This window comes from Elephantulus edwardii, unplaced genomic scaffold (assembly GCF_000299155.1).
Source record: "Elephantulus edwardii isolate Elephantulus edwardi_28Jun2011 unplaced genomic scaffold, EleEdw1.0 scaffold00283, whole genome shotgun sequence".
In the NCBI taxonomy this organism is placed as follows: domain Eukaryota; kingdom Metazoa; phylum Chordata; class Mammalia; order Macroscelidea; family Macroscelididae; genus Elephantulus; species Elephantulus edwardii.
Window position 1 is genome coordinate 1,645,557 of NW_006400033.1, and position 18,001 is coordinate 1,663,557.

Consider the following 18,001-nt stretch of genomic DNA (forward strand, 5'->3'; position numbering starts at 1 on the left):
TTATTGACTCTAAAGGCATTTGACTTGTGTGGATCACAAGCTGTGGCTGACATTGAGCAAAATGGGAATCCCAGAGCACTTAATTGTGCTCATGCAGAACCTATACCTGGACCAGGAGGCTGTTGTGTGAACACAGCAAGGAACACTGATGGTTTAAAATTGAGAAGAGAGTGTGTCAGGATTTTATTCTTTTGCCATACCTATATGCTGAGCAAATTATCTGAGAATTTGGACTCTATGAAGAGGAGAACGGCATCAGAATCAGAGGGGATACTCATCAATAACCTGCGTTATGCAGATGACACAACCTTGCTTCCTGAAAGTGAGGAGGACTTGAAGCACTTGTTTCAGAAGATCAAGGAATGCAGCCTTCAGTATGGATTGTGTTCCAGTGTCAAGAAAACAGAGATTCTTTCCACTGGACCAATAGGCAGTATCATAATGGATTGTGAGGAGATTGAAGCTGTCAATAGTTTCATCTTGCCTGGATCCACAATGAAGACGCTTGATGCCAGCAATCAGGAGATAAGGAGATGCATTGCACTGGGAAAATCTGCAGTTAGGGACCTCTCCAAATTATTGAGGAATAATAATGTCATTTTGAGAATTGATATGCTTCTGATTCAGGTCATAGTCTTTCTGATTATTTGGTATGCATCTGAGAGCTGGACAATGAATAAGGATGACAAAAGAAGAATTGACATTTTGGTCTGTGGTGTTGGAGAAGAGCACTGAACATCCTACAGACAGCCAGGAGAATAAACGGATATGTCTTGGAGAGGGTGCAGCTGGAGTTCTCTTTGAAGGCAAGAATGTTAAAGTTTCACCTCACATACTTTGGGCATGTTGCTTGGAGGGGCTATTCCTTGGAGAAGGACTTGATGCTGGGAAGAGTAGAGGGTCGGCGAAGGAGAGGAAGACTCTCAACCAGGTAGACTGACATGATCACAGCTACAATGGGCTCTTGTATATTAGGAAATGTGAGGCTGGTGCAGGATAGAGTGAGGTTCAGATCTTTTCTTCACCAGGTCTCTATGAGTTGTACTTGACTCAATGACATCTAATAACAACAACCTTAGTGAACATTTTTATCAAGTTATATTTGGCTCTTGATCAAAAGGAGGAAAAATATGAAATAGAATTTCAAATTCTTATTGGAAACCAGACCTACTGGATACATTGAGACTATATAAATCACTGAGTCTATTTGCCTGGAAATAATTTTTGATCCTTGGATATAAATCCTCTTTAAATGGAGCAATTATTTAGTTTGTTTAATAAAGACTATTTATCTTGAGGGTTGCATATTTTTTTAAAAAAAACAAAATTTTATTACTTTTTTGTACTTCAAGTCAGATCTGACTGGTACTGGAGGAGATTTCCCCTCCTTCTCCAGCAGAGCATCTGGTGGATTTGAACCGTGTACCTCTGGGATTCCAGTATTTTAATGAATTATCTCTATGAAATTAAATGGACAACAACACCTCTAAAGCACAGATGAGAATTTGAAGGAACAGAGGACCTAAGTGGTAAAAAAGTATGGGTAGAGGTAGATGGGACCATTGCTGATTAACTGAGTGTGTAAATGTTGTTGAATGGGCATATTTTCACCAAAAAAGAAGAAAACAAGAAAAAAAAATGTCCTCACTGTCTCATTGCTGCTGGGTCAGAGCTGACCATCTGATGGGTTCTGAAGCTGTAAATTGCACAGGAGGAGCTTATTGACCTTTCTCCTGTGCAGTGACTGGTGCATTCGAACTGCCAGAGAGGAATGGCTTTTGGGTTAGCAGTGAAATGCTCTACAGACTAGGTCACCAAAGCTCCATAAAAAAATAAAGGAAGGAAAGCTAATCCCCTCTTTCTCTATTTCACACTGGATATCTCCTGCGCCAATATATACACACACAGAGATACACAAACACACTTGCTGAACAACGTTCAGTGTAACTCTTTTATCCTGTCATGTGTAAAATAAGGAAACAAAATTCTAGAGAATAGAGAAGGTCAGAACACAAACTAGAACATTTCATTTAATGACTTAAATGGCCTAGGAAAAGTAAATAAACTATTTGGATCAGAAACAAAAACTGTTGGCTGGTGTACGAGTCAATCCAGGTACTTCCACGACCAAACTGAGCCAAAAGGCGAGGCAAGGAGAGGCAGCCAGGCTCTGTTGCTAAATCAAGTTTTCAGGGTGAGTCGGTCAGGAAAGCGGATTGGGAGGATTCAGGATTGTCTCAGTGATAAATCATCCATGGCATACCACTGGTTTAATAACATGTAAGCTCAAACGTTCTTAAAACATGTTCTCAGAGCCATCTTTTGTTTTGTTTTGTGATAGAGTGCAGTAGTAGGGAAATTCATGAGTAAATCCATAGGGCCTGCAGAGACCTTGTCTGATGTTACTCATGGACTTTGACAGCTAAGAAGCTTTCTTTAATGTTTAAGTGCCATTGCATCTGTACCAAGTTTGACAACTCAGTGTACAACAGAACAAATACTGTCTGGCTTTGTGACACCTCACAATCTCTCCAGCACTTGAGCCCATTGTTGTAGCTGCTATGTCAACCCGTTCTGTAGTTTTCCTCTTTTTTGGCTGGCCCTCTTCTTTACCAAGGACCCCTCTAGCATACTGTGTTACATACTGAACTGCTAGCTTAAGATCAGGGAATTCTGGTAGCCTGATGGGTAAGGAGTTGCTCTGCCAACCCAAAGGCTGGTAGGTCAAATCTACTAGCATCTCCACACAAGAAAGATTGGCAGTTTCTTCCTGTGCAATTTACAGCCTCTGAAAAACCTGATTAAGGGTCAGTTATCACTCAGTTCCAACTCCACGGCACACAACCACCATTGTCACTGCCTAAGGTCAGTGGTTTGAAGCCATCAGCTGCTTTGGGAAAAAGATGTGTGGTCTCCTCCTATAGAGATATACAGTCTTGGAAACTCACCAGAGGATTGGTTATGAGTCACATCAGAGGATTTGTTATGAGTCAGGCAGAATGGATTTCAACTTGACCAAATAAGATGTCCTTCTGTAAGGACTAGTTCCTTCTAATAAATATATGTAAAGTGTGTGAAATCATCATGTCACTCATCTCATTGAAGCTCTTCCTCTCCTTCAATGACCCTCTATCTTTCCAAAGATGATGTCCCTTTCCAAGGAATAGCCTTTCCTTGCTACATTTCCAAAGTATGAAAGATGAAACTTTGCCATCTTTGCCTACAAGCAGCACTCTGGCTGCACTTTTTCAGAGACATATTTATTTTTAAATTATGCAGCCATGGGATAGTTAGTACTCTTCTCCAGCATCATAACTCAAAGGCATCAATTCTTCTTCTGTCATCCTTACTCATTGTCCAGCTCTCTGATGCATAACACGTGATTGTGAAGACAATGACCTGAATCAGGCACACCTTAGTCTTCAAAATGACATCATTTCTCTTTAACATTTTGAACACGTCCTTAAGAGCAGCTTTGTCCAGTGCAACACATCTCCTGATTTCCCCACTGCTGGTATGAAGGGTGTTGATTGTTGATCCAAGCAAGAGGAAATTATTGACAGCTTTAATCCTTTTTTCATCAATCATAACGTTAACTGTTGGTCCTGTGGTGAGGACCTTTGTTTTCTTGATGCTGAGATGGAATCCATACTGAGGGCTGCAGTCCTTGATCTTCTGCCACATGTGTTTTATATCATCTTCAGTGCATGGTATATTCAGTATTCTTTCTTAACAACTCAAAGCCATCTCTTTAAAGAGAGAGCACATTTTCTGGGTAGAACTTTTACTTGAACGTTGTTGGTAGGCACCACGAGGTTGACTACAATTCACAGTGATAACAACAGATCTCAACCTTGCTCTCTTCTGCACCATGTGCATGTTTCTGACATGCCCGAGCCCATTGTTAAGGTCACTGTGTTAGTCCAGCTTGATGAGTGTTCCTGTCTTTCTCTGACCCTGCAATTTCCCCAGTATGATGCCTTGCTTTCCCCAAGGTCTGGCCCCACAGTAGGTGACACCACATTTCACCATCTTTCCTTCAAAGGAGCATCCTGGTTACATTTCCTCCAAGGCAGACTTGTTTGTCCTTTTGGCAGTCCGTAGCATACTCAATATTCTTCTCCAACACCACCGTTCTTTTTCCGTCATCCTAATTCATTGTCCAACTATTTGAGTGTAAGTAAAATTACTCTTCCTTATTTTGTAGATTCCATTGCAAATGTCTAGATGTTTTCTTTCTTCTCAAGTGTATATTCTTTCTTTTTTAAATTGTTCCAGAACTACATATAACACAGCCTTTGCCAAATCTACATTTTCCAGGTGTACCATTTTTGCTTATTAATGACATAACTCATGTTGTGTAACTGTCTCCTGTAATCTCCTAATTGTCACCAAATTTCCCAACATTGAAAAAGTACTTAGGTTTCTATAAATGAAAAAATCTGTTCTCCCTGCTGTTTCTTCATTTCCTGTTTATCATTCAACCTGCCTGTCACTGCAAAACCAACTCCTGAAAATCTACTTTCACCTTGGGGCTCTGTTTGTGCTTTAGCTATTGTTTCTGTTTTCTAATCGATCACATTTGAATTGTGCGGCTGGAGGAGAGCACTGACTATCCATGTGCTGTCAAAAGAACGAACAAGTCTGTCCTGGAGGAGGTATAACCTTCAAGGTGTTCCTTAGAGGCAAGGATGGTGACACTTGGTCTTAACATACATACTTTGGGCCTGTTGTCAGGAAGGGCCATCTTTGGAAAAAGACATCAGGTTGGGAAAGGTAGAGTCAGAGAAAGAGGAAGACTTCAACAGGATGGATTGAAACAGTGACTTTTTTTATTATTATTAAATTTTATTAGTTTTAATGAACATTTACAGGGATTTTGGGTTTTCATTCCTTAATTGCTGCACCATTCTCTCCACCTTCCTCCCCAGTTCGTTCTTCTTCCCCCGCCATCCGAATGTCTGTTTTAATTGTCCAATTGCCACAGTGCTTGTCAAAGTCAGTTCTGATTAATCTCCTTTGTCAGTGTGTCCTTTGCCATTCCCTATCACTCCTCCCTGAGAGAGACTTCACCCTGAGTCATAAGGAAAAAGGGACGGCGTATTCTCTTAGCTACTTCCTGCTGAAAAGGGACGCTGTGGGTTTCAGGGTGAAGATCTTCTCTCACTACTCTAAAGGGCCCCTTTGGCAGTAGGAAACACATAGACTATTATGGAGATTGATTTTGGTGAAACAGTGACTTTAATGATGGGCTCAAGTGCATCCAAGATGATGAGGGGGACAGGCTCAGATCTGTTGTTCATATGGTCATTGAAAACTATAGTCAACTGAATGGCACCTGGCAACAACAACAACTACAATGCATCAGATTGATCTGATTATGGCCCCAGCAGTCAAGCCTGAACCACTTTCCCAAAGTCATCCCCCTCCTCAAGACAGGCTTTTCCTACAGATATACCATCTACCCCCACCCATGTCCCCCACACCATTCTCCTCCCTTTCCCACCTGCCTCCTGCCACTCTGAGCCCTCATCCTTACATGCTCTCTGTGACAACAAGCTTTCTTGCAATCTGATGCAGATATTCCAGTTCTGGTGAGTTTCAGGTTTTGTGCAAATTATACAACTTGGTAAAAATTTGCCTTGAGTTACACTTGAGCTCCCAAACCAGAGTACAAAGTGCTTGAGGGCAAGAACTTTGTTCTGTTCAGCCTGGACTGGGATTTACTTCCAGGTTGTGGCCAGAGCAGCATGAGGAGCACATCTACAGGGCTGGTCTGGTCAGGCACACTCCTATAGCTTTCCCTTTATTACTTAGTCTTCTCCCAGAACTCTGAAATCTCTTGGTATAGTCTCAAACCATCAGGGCAACCCTCTTTATGGGAATCAAAAAAGAACAATCTGCAATGGCAGGATCAAATGAAACTGGAGGAACAATAACACTTTTCCTTTACAGAGTGCTATCATTCATCTCCCTCTGAAGGGAGCAAATAGTGACTCCCTTTGCAGACCATATTAAAAACTGTAGGGGGATTAAGTGCATTCCTTAAAGTCACACATTTAGGATGTGTCAGACCTGGTGCTTAAAGTTAAGCAGGTCTGTTATTTTTCCAATACTAGATGGTGTTTTGGTAGCCAATAGTGATAACAACGCTTTTTTTATTTGTCTAAAATAAAGATATTTATGCTTAGGGGATTGTGTGTGTGTGTGTGTGTGTGTGCACACACGTGCACACACACGTGTGTTTTGTTTTTTTCTTTTTAGTAAAGTGCCATTTACTAATCCTGGCTGGGTGCAAAATATAGAAAATTGTATTCCTCTGTCTAATCTTCCTAAATTGGGGATAAACTTTAGGGTGATGCTGTGGAAAGCTGGCGATCTGAGCTCACGAGCCACTGCACAGGAGTTTCTGCGAAGTTTGCAGGTTATGGAACCTCGTGGGACTGCTCTGCTCTGCCCTTCTCTATTACTGAGTCAGTATTGATTGGGTGGTGGTGATGTTTTGCTTTTTAGCATGTTTACGTTCATCCCAGTGAAATCCAGATAGTTGTTGGGGCTTTCAGTAAAAGCCCATGTGTGTTTTAGAATAAGACTACTAAAAGTGCTTGCATATTTATGACAGCTTCTTGATACAGGAACTGTGAAATTTAGAAGACACATTAATGAAACTGGACCTCCTCCCCCCACAAACCCTTATATGTTTATTTAGCGTGGTGCAGGTGGTGTCTGAAGCCCTGGAAGTGACAATTGTAAGGTGGAAGGCTGCTAACTCAGAAGTCCACCAGCTGCTCCTCAGGAGAGAGATGGGCCCTCTTTCCCCCTAAAAATTTATAGCCTTGAACCCCCGACGGAGGGCTGATGAAAGTCCGAATGACCCAGATGCCATCCGTTTGGGTTTTACATATGATATAATCTTTATGGAAGACATGTGGGTATGTGAGACACGACATTTTAAGCTCCATTTAAAAGATGAGAAAACCAAGGCCCTCAAAGCCTTTGTGGTGTGAGCAGGTCACCTTGCTTCCTAGTATCTACATCTGTGAGGGCTTGGACAGCAAACACATTAAGTACTGCAGGGTCAACTTCAACTCCTAATGACCTGATACACAACAGATCAAAACCTCCCTCATCGCAATATCCCCATGCTCAAAATTATTATTGTTTCAGTTACTGTGTATGTTAATTACAAACACTCCATACAACAGCCAACCTAAGCTAAGACTTCATTTTTCCTGTAACTGTTTTCCATTTTCTGTCCTCAAGCTGTTTGTGCTGTGATGGTGTCTTGTGACTCTCTCCCTTCTCTGTTCCCAGGACATATTCCTTATTTAGACTCTTGGAACACAACTGGAGTATTTGTGCATGTAGTTTCCCTGTATATAATAATCTCTCCCTTTTCTGAAGGTTTGGTTTTTCTTTTTTCCCCCTAAATCTGTCCTGCCCACCATCTGTGGACACAGCACTGGTTATTCTTATGTAAGTAACTTCCCCCCAAACAATAAATCAATAACTTTTAGCTTAACTTCAGGTCAGTTTTTTAGTCTCCCCTTGAACACTTGTACCGAGAGATTTTCTCCCAAGTTTGTACCCAAATAATTGGTGAGCCACCCAGGAGATTGAAAGACCCTCAGCAGAACCCACAGTTGGAAATAATATGGGGGAAGAGAGGCACCATGGGAGAAATCCTGGGAGGGCATTTGGCATCATGTTTGGCAACTTGGCTCAGGGACTAGAATAGTAGGCATTGCTGTGTGAGTACACATTTGCCTGAAAAATTTCCCAAGTTTGTTAGCTGTCTTTCAGGGAATAGGGATTGGGAAAGTGAAAAGGAATGCCAGAGCCCTGGCTGCTGAGGTAACGCCATATGCTGGCAGGGCAGCTATAGAAGCAGAGATGGCTCCAAGGCCTGAGATCCAGAGGTTCTAAAGAGAAGCTAAAGTCAGGCACCGAAGTGGAAGAAGGCTGCCAGAGAGCTGAGGAGGACATGAGCCATGAAGAGGTAAACTTGGGAGTCCACACAGGCTGGCGAGAGCATTCAGCCTGGTGGCTTGTTGTCACTCCAGACTCCAAAGGTATAGGGAACCCCTCGAAGGGAGGTAGCTGAGAAGGGGAAACAAAAGCAGGACATTTCCAATAGACAACTGTCAGGGCCTAAACTGTAGCTTCAGCCTGTCATACCACCACCTCTGGACATAGTGTTGATTATTCTCATGTAAGTAAATTCCCCCAGACGTAATAAATGAGACTCATTTAGCTTGACTCCAAGTTAGTTTTTCTGTCTCTCTTCAAACACTTATATTGAACTCAAACAACTGTCAGTCTATCTTGTTGAGGGTCCTCCTCTTTTTTGCTGACCTTTCCGCCTCTACTTTTCTTTTTCAAATGACACATCCCTTTATGATAATATGCTCAAAATATATATGAGGTGAAGCTTTACTGTTTTCACCTCTAAGGAACACCCTGGTTGTGCTTACTCCTAGACAGACTTATTTGTTGTTTTGGCAGTTCATGGGATTGTTGCTGTTGTTAGGCGCCATTGAGTATGACTCATAATGACCCTGTGAAGAACAGATCTGAACCCTGCCCATTGTTTCTGACACACTTGAGCCCTTTGCTGGAGTCACTGGATTAATCCATCTCATTTGGGGTCTTCCTTTCTTTCATTGACCCTCCGCCTTTCCAAATATGATGTCCTTTTTCAAGGAATATCCTCTCCTAGCATTGATGAGATAGTCAAACATAATATAGTCTAATCCGGTGCTTTGGACAGAATCCAAGAAAGGAATTCTTTACAAAAGTGGCGGCAGGATGTAGGGAAACCACAAGGGACAGTACAATGTTTACAAGGCACGGGAGCTTCTAAGAATTGAGTTGACCCATTCCTTAAGCCTGAATAGCAGAATGGAGGGAATTATACCAGAATCTAAAGAATTCTACATTGGGAGAATCCCACAGAGGGGAATAAACATCCAATCTCACCCTCCTCCTTTAGCTCCCCTGCTGAGAGATTCTCATTAGCAGCCAGAGGACAAAGGAATTGGTTGAAGTTTGTACAGAGAAAGCCCCTGGGCACAGAGCAGAAAAGAGTGGAGTGGCTCTGGGGTGAGGTAGGCAAACAAGATATCCAGCTCAGAGGTGAAGTTCTATTTAGACCTTGGACTTCCTGTCTCTTACTCCAAGACTCTTTCCATAACAGTGTGAGTTGTGCAAACATTAACTCACTCAGGTGCTGATGGACCCTCTGGTGGTTCGAGCTGATCCAGAGGCTTCTCTGAAGGATAGATCTGGCTTCTGAGGGTTCACAGCCGTGAAAAACCCCGTGGGTTTTCACTCTGGCCCACATGTGGGCACCATGAGTTGAAACTGACTTTTCAGCATCTATTTTGGTTATGGCTTTGGCACACTGAGTTTACAAAGCAAGTTAAATTCCCTACTAACAACCATTTTTATACAGATTGTTTCCTGCTGTCACTGGTAACACATATTGGTAAACATTAAACTTTGTTGTTTCTGTTTTGTGCCATCATCTTGGGTCTGGCTCATAGCTGACCTTCCAGTGAGTTTTCAGAAGCTATAAATTGTAGGTGGTCCCCTGCTCCATTCACACAAGAGCCTCCTGCTCCAGGTATAGGTTCCTCATGAGCACAATCAAGTGCTCTTAGATTCCCATTCTTCTCAGTATCAGCCACAACTTGTCATGATCCACACAGTCAAATGCCTTTGCATAGTCAATAAAGCTCAAATAGACATTCTTCTGGTATTTCAGGCAGGACCCGTCTGACATCAGCAATGATATCCATGGGGAGCACTGCATGGTTTGGAATTGGGAAAGAAGTGCATCAGGGATGTATTCTATCTCCATACCTGTTCAATCTATATGCTTAGCAAATTATCTGAGAAGCTGAACTCTATGAAGAGCAATGTGGCATCAGGACTGGAGGGAGACTCATCAATAAACTTCATTATGCAGATGACACAACTTTACTTGCTGAAAGTGAGGAGGATTTGAAGCACTTGTTGCAGAGGATCAAGGAATGCAGCTTTCAGTGTTGATTGTGTCCCAGTGTCAAGAAAACAGAGATTCTTTCCACTGGACCAACAGGCAGTGTCATGATGAATGGAGAGGAGATTGAAACTCTCAACAGCTTCGTCTTGCTTGGATCCACAATTAACACCCTTGGTATGAGCAGTCAGAAAATAAGGAGACACATTGAATTGGGAAAATCTGCAGTTAGGGACCTTTGCGATTTATTGAGGAGTAGTGATGTTAGTTTGAAGACTAAGGTGCATCTGATTCAGGCCATGTTCTTTCCGATTACTAGCTGTACATATGAGACTTGGACAATGAATAAGGATACAGAATAAAAATTGATGTCTTTGAGCTGTGGTGTTGGAGAAGAGCACTGAACATTCCGTGGATGGCCAAGAAAATGAATAGATCTGTCGTGGAGAGGGTGCAGCCAGAGTGCTCTTTGGTGGTAAGAATGATGAGGCTTCACATCACATATTTTGGACATGTTGCTAGGAGGTGCTATTCCTTGGAAAGGGACATAATGTTGGAAAGGGTGGAGGGTCGGAGAAGGAGAGGAAGACCCTCAACCAGGTGGATTGACAAGGTGACTGCTGCAATGGGTTCTTGTGTCTCAGGAAGTGTGAGAATGGGGCAGGACTGGGTTCAGATCTCTTGTTTATAGGGTTGTTATGAGTCGTATTTGACTCGATGACACCTAGCAACAACAACAAATCATAGGTAAGGAAATTTCCCATCTTTCTCTTCTGAAGCAGCTGGTGGATTTGACCTATCTATCTTTGAGTTGGCACTAGACCTCCCTGTAGCTCCTTAGGCGTCCGAGAGCCAGTTCCCACTCATGGGAAACCTATGAACAACAGAACCAAACATTTCCTGGTCCTGCACCATCCTTACAGTCATCCCTTTGTCTGAACCTTGTCATGACTTGAATTGTATCTTCATTCCAGAATAATATAATACGGAAGCTGTGCCATGCTCCATGATCTAATAGACCAACTAGCTATGAAAGAATTACAGGTTGAATACAACATGCCTTAATCTCATCCCAGCCACAATCCCATAGATGGGGGGTTCCCTAGGCAGTGGCCTTTTATCTTAATAGGCATAAGAAGAGAGGAAATCAAGCTGAGAGTGGAACACCTCAACTCATCAAGAAAGAATTCCAGCCTTTGGACTTCTATCTGTGTTTTCTTTGACATGGGCCAAAGTCAAGACACATGTGGGTATCCAAGGAACACTACTAGGCTTTCCCCTAGAGCTGGACTCAGAATTTAACTTCTAGCCCCGTAAGCTACGTAGCTCTGGTGGACTAGTTGTAAGAAGCTGTGCTGCCAACCTGAAGGCAGGTAGTTTGAATCTACCAACTGTTCCGTGGAAGAAAGATTGGCAATCAACTCCCATGCGATTTTCTGCCTCTGAAAACTTACTGGAGTGCCAGCTATGGGTCGTTTCTGACTTGATGGTGCATAACAACAACAACAACAAGAATAAGCCTCTTAAACTATGTGGTTGTAAAAAAAACCAAAACACAAAACTATGTGGTTGTTAAATATTGTGAACTATGGCTCATAGAAACTTTTTCCTGTCCTAAAAAAACTCCCCAAACAACTAACCTTTTCCCTGTCCTATACCATTGTCTTGCTCTTGAACTATGAGACAACAACTTTTGTTTGTTAAAGCGTCCACTCATGTTATCTCTGTTATGGCAGCACGAGATAACTAAGACAAGCTGCTGGGGTAGCCACTGGGTCAATTAACCTTGTTAATACTCTTGTTTTCTTTTTGTGGACCCTCTACTTGATCAGCATGATGTTATTCTCTGGGCCTGATCCTTCCTGATCACATGCTCAGAGTACATGAGACAAAGCCTCTCCATCCTGTCTTCTTTTTTTAAAAAAAAATTTTATTTTATTATTTGTGTGTGTGTGCGTGTACCGTCAAATCAGATCTGACTGGTACAGGAGGAGATTGTCCCTCCTTCCCCAGCAGAGCAGCTGGTGGATTTGAACCATGTGCCTCTGGGATTGTAGTTGCAGCTCCTTGCCACTAGGCCACCAGAGCTCCCCTATCCTGTCTTCTAAAGAGCATTCTGGCCACACATTTTCCAAGACTTACTTGTTTTTTCTTTTGGCAACTGCCAAGATGTGATAAAAATTCTTTATCAACACTGTAATTCAAATACATCAATCAATTCCTCTTTGGTCTCCTTTATTCCTTGTCTAGTTGTTGAATGCATATGAACTACTTGAAAATATCATAGCATAGATCAGGCCCACTTGAGCCCCTCAAGGTGACTTCTTTGCTTTTAATTTATAAAGCTAGAAAGCTCCCTGAAAACTTCACTGTGAAGACATCACCATTTGTTGGCAAGCAAATCTTGGCAGGAAGGCCCTTAAGCCTTTAACAAAATTACAGCGGGTAGTAGCCACCACTAGGCTGGCACTCTTTCAAGACGGAAAGAATCTAGTTTCCTATCTTCTGAATCTGACAATTAAAGGATCTTGAAAGAAAGATCCCTTCACAAGGCATTGTCTCTCACTACACAGTTGGCACTTGACTACCTGTCTTTATTCTTATGTAATTCCCTTGGTATGAGACTCCAGGTTTTATGAATAGCAATCATCTCAAGGCGTTGAGGCATTGTACCATGCATGAATTCTTCACTCACCTTTAGCCTTGGTTTGCTAGGGGCAGAAGCCATAAAACCGTTTTAATAACACTGACCTCTTCCAAACCCAGAAGCTAGGAGAGCAGTGTAATGAGAAATGTAAATCCGTGTGTTCTCACAGAACACAAACTCACACAGAGGTCATGGAGAAAGAATTCTCAGTTCCTGTCCTAGCAAGACTGTTTCCAGAGAAATGAAGCTTTGCTCACGTGCAGATCTTATGATCTGTGTCGTCATGTTCCCCAGAGCAGTTAAGAACCAGAGTCTACACCAACTTTGGCACAATGTCTCCTCACCTCCAAATAGGACTCTATGCTCTGGGTATTAATCCCCAGGGTTGGGAAAGATCCACTCCACACACCCCTGGCTCTGCTCTTCCGGTTCAGTACTCCCTTTGGTAATCAATGGAATTGACGAAGGGGCACTGAGTTACAGGATCAGATCTTCCTGTGATAGTGGCTCTGGCCCAGGGTCCTTGCTGTTCTTGGCTCAGAGGCTTTCCCATTTGCTGCTCCCGCTATCTGCATCACTTTTCCCCCAGAATTTTGCAAAGCTCACTCTCTCACCTCCTATGAGTCTTTACTTACATGTGGCCTTCTCACTGAGACCTCACCTGACTACCCTAGTTAGAATATCTACTTCACCCTTTCCCTGTCACCCTTTTTCCCTATCTTCCTTCCTTCTTTCCTTCCTTATTTTTTAAAATATTTGTACCATCTAACTTACTTTCTCTTCCTGTATTTTGTTTAGTGTCTTTTGTTCTCCTCTTTCACTAGAATAATATACACTCCAGGAGAAAGAATCCTCGGTGCTTACAACTATGCTTGGCACCTGGCAAGTGATCATAAGGGTTTGTTGCATGGATGAAATGAACTGGGTTTCCCTAACCCCATTTGCATCAGCCTAAACTCCTTCTAAGGCCCAGCTTGAGGCCAAGGCAGTCTTCTTTGTCCCACCAACCAGAGGATTCCCCTCCACCCTCAACTTTGCAGGTACCTCTTGCAACCCTTTGCTCTCTCTACTTTGTGTTTTGTTAATCTATAAACTTGTTGCATTTCTCCCACTGTATGCTTTTTAATATTAAAGAAACTTAAATTAGGAGCTCTTGTGGCTTATTGTTAAAAACTGACTCGTGCTGTAATCCCGCAGACACATGGTTCGAATCCACCAGCTGTTCTGTGGGAGAAGGTTGGCAATCTGCTCCTATGCCTTTAACTGCCTCTGAAAACCTGCATGAGAATCAGCTATGGATCAGTTTCAACTCAATAATACACAACAATATTAAAGAAATTTATGAAGGAGAAAGATAGGCAATTGTCTCCTGTGCAATTAACCATCTCTGATAACCCACTGGAGGGTCAGCTATGAGTAATTTCTGACTTTACAGAATACTAAATATTAAGGATTACGGTCTGTGTATTGGTGATCTTTCACAACTTTGTTTTTGCCATCTTTCCAGGCCAAAGGTTATATGCTCAATAAACACCGTCAATGGAAGTGAGTTGGGTGTGAGTTCTCTTAAAGTACTTGCTATGTATCAGAGCACTGGACAAAGATTAAGGATGACAGAAGAATTGATGCCTTTGAGTTGTAGTGCTGGAGAAGAGCCTTGAATTTACCATGGACCACGAAGAGAACAAATAGGTCTTTCCTGGAGAGTGTAAAACCAATTTCCTCCTTGGAGGCAAGGATTTTGAAGCCCATCTCACATACTTTGGGCACATAGCCAGAAGGGACCATGCCTTGGAGAAGGACATCATGCATAGGAGAGGAAGACCCTGATGAGATCATAACTGGGGTGATGGGATTAGGTGTATCGGAGTCAGTGGGAGTGGTTCAGGACAGTGCAGCATTCATGCATAGGGGTGCTGTGAGTCATGGTCAACTAGATGACGTGTAACAGTAACAACAGTTAACTGTAAGGTCTTTAAGACCAGAGCTCTGGAGCCTGAATCTTGGCTGCATGGTATTGACATGGTCCTCCTGTGTCTGAGGAGAGGTTCTTCTTAAATGTTAGGTGTACTCGTTGAGTGCAGTGTTCACCGGAGGCACGCAGTCTCATTTTTGGGAGCCTGTGTTTGATGTGTGTAAAAGAAACGTGAGTAGAGGTTAAGAAATCAAAAAGGAAAGCTATAGCTATGTTTAGGAAACCTGTGGATTGCTTCCAGATTCCTAAAAAGACTTCATGGACTTCTCATTTTTGAGAGGAAAAAAAATCACCACTACAACAACCAAAACCCCCATAACTCTTAAAGCTCATGTGACTCCACTTGGTTAACTAGTTTCTTCTGAAGGGAACTAACTTTTACAGGGGAAAAATGCATTTTGAGTTCCCTCTCATGTGACAATTTGTGTACAAGTATGACTTAAGTCCCTGCCAACCCCCACCCACTATCCTATTCCCTAAGAAAGACATAATGAGTTTACACCCAAGAGTGGAATGTTCCAGTAACTCTTAAAAACAAAACAAAACCTCTCTTCGTATTTTCAAACATCTGTTCAAATCCTTAGACAATGCACTGACAATATCCTTTAAACAAATCACTCATACTCTAACAAACAATCTTCACAACTTTTTATTCTTGCCAATTGCGTTCCAGTTTTATCCATATCACGGCATGGTTTACAGTGTGGCAATCAGGCCACACAAACAACCATTTTGGCTACATTTTTCTTTTGACATTTCTTTATGCAAGTACACATTCTTCCGAAATGCATTATTCTTTTTTTTTTAAAGTAAAACACGCACACACTGCTTTTATTAGAATTATGGTTGTTAGCAGAGTAAAGACAAATAATAGCTTTATAAAAGTGTTAAATGATAGAAAAATGTATTTAGGTAAGTTAAAGCATAATTTTCCAAGTCAGAGAATAAAAATGGTATATTTTTGCACAACTTCCAACCCAATGTTAAACAGTGAATGAATAAGGGAACTTACGGTCAGAAAGGGCTTCAAACAAACACATATTCACTATCTTTTAAATTTTTTAGGCAAAGGAACTGAAAACAGAAGAAAAACCCAACATATACACCACAATAATAGTCTTTTTAAAAATGACATTTAATTTCCACTCTTTTCTAAAAGTGCTAGGACATAAAAACCCTTATTGTAGATTATGGATCATCTCCTCTTTGGCTATGAGGTGTATAGTTTTGTTAACTAGTGACATCAATGAGTTCAGTTTCTGAGATCAGTCATTTAATAAATTATTTGGATCCTTGGGTCTCTGGAAGTTAATCATTCCTGCCAACCTACCTACTTCAGCAAAGATGGTCTTGTTTGTTTGTTTTTTTAAATTTTTTTTGTTTTATTTTTGTGTGAGTGTACCGTCAAATCAGATCTGACTGGTACAGGAGGAGATTGTCCCTCCTTTTCCCGGCAGAGCATCTGGTGGATTCGAACTGTGTGCCTCTGGGATTGTAGTTAGAGCTCCTTGCCACTAGGCCACCAAAGCTCCCCAAAGATGGTCTTGTTAACCATGAGGTTTGAGAGAAAAGCCTCTGACTCATCAACAGACAGGTCCAGGAGGTGTGCCAGTCTCTGCATAGTTATCCTTGTATAATATTTGGCCATTATTCTAATATTATATTTAACAACTCTATTCTTTAGGTCTTACCTCCTCTTTTCACCTTTCTCTGTATAGCCAAAAACATCAGTTGCTGGATTCTCCCAGGAACCTTTTCTTAATTCCATTCCATAGTCCTCAACACATCAACTCCATTGTGGTAAAAAGCTTTAAAAGATCCTTAAGGGAGCTCTGGTGGCCTAGTGGCAAGAAGCAGCACTGCAATCCCAGAGATGTGTGGTTCAAATCCACCAGATGCTTTCATAGAGAAGGAGGGACAATCTTCTCTTGTACTAGTCAGATCCAGTTTCATGGTACACACAGAAAAGAATAAAATTTTTTCAAAAAAATTGCACTTGGGAATGTCTTCTAATTTCTTGTCACCACTTATTTGGTGAACCAAATCTGACTGTTCATTGTCAAAAGGAGCCAGGATAACATGAAGAACAACACTTTGTAAGCCTGTTGCCACTTTTCACTTCCTGCCTGTATACAGCAAGTGTCAAAATTACTCTGTATTGTTTACAAATAGACAAAAAAGACCCTTCATGCTTATTCAGTTGAATCATTAAGTTATAATGCTTCAACTTTAACTTCTCTGTATTTTCTTCTTGAAAAAAATTTGTGTTAATTTCTTGCTGATAATTTGTGTCCAAATGGAATCCTTCACAGCTAGGCAGAGCCTCATCTGTTCCAAAGTAAACTCTACTCACTCTTTCTTTTCCATCTACCCGTAGGTTTCCTGTAGCTCCTGCAGGATAGAGGCTGCCTCTTTCACGTCGCCGTTCTGCTCTTTTATAGTTGCTAATGTTTTAGTCAGTTGAGCGCACTCAACTTCAACATAACTCTTCTGTAACCGTTCACAGGGTATCAATTAATCGAAGTTTGACTGGGAGGTCTGTGATTTCTTCAGCGAAAGTACAGCACTGCTGAACTATTTTTGCAACAGCTTGTTTTAACTGACGCCTCCTTTTTGACAAAAGCATAATATTTTCATTTAGTAAATCTGATTCTTTAGCCTCATAGCACATCTTCACTACTGCAACCAAGATTCAAGATGTAGACATCATATCAGAGACTGTATGGGTCTGTTTTTCCAAAGACAGAAGCATTTCAATGACTTCCTGAAGTCTGCTTTCCTTGGCCAGTTTCTTGCCCTTGGGTAGATGCTGATCTGCGATGGCACCTCCATCTTCACGGTGCGTCCATCAGCCCACTCCGAGCCACCGCCAACCATGGTTTCTGCCCGACTGTCCCAAATGTATTATTCTTAAATACAATCTGGTAAATTTGGCTTGAATCATCACTGACTCTTTACTAAGGTAGATGCTGGACTAAAGCTGTGAAGGATTTAGAAGATTAAGAGATGTGTGCTTTCTCAAGAGGAGAAGCCTCATGGGTAGATACAACATATCCTCAGGAAACAATCTAAGACAGCAAATAGTGACATAGAAAGTAGTGTGCACATTGTGTACACTCTTGTTAAATAGTCTTTGAAGGAAATGGAGAGTCCATCGAACAACGCAGGGAAAGGCTACTTACTAGCCCTTAAAGCTGAGAGAATTGGCGTAGCCGTGACAAGATGCTTTTGAAGAAGCAGAGAGCAAAGGAAGGCAGAGATGATTTGGGCAGAAATAACAAGGCAAAGGCATGAAGACTGGAAATAAGGAGAACATGCAATTAACTTACCCTAGTCCACAAATCACTTCCAGCCCCTGCCTGCATGGTGCTAAACA

General features: G+C 41.8%; 1 pseudogene; it reads right to left on the reverse strand.

The window, feature by feature from the left end:
• Positions 1-15,803: 15,803 nt before the first annotated feature.
• Positions 15,804-17,502, reverse strand: LOC102858182 (annotated as a pseudogene).
• Positions 17,503-18,001: the final 499 nt, after the last annotated feature.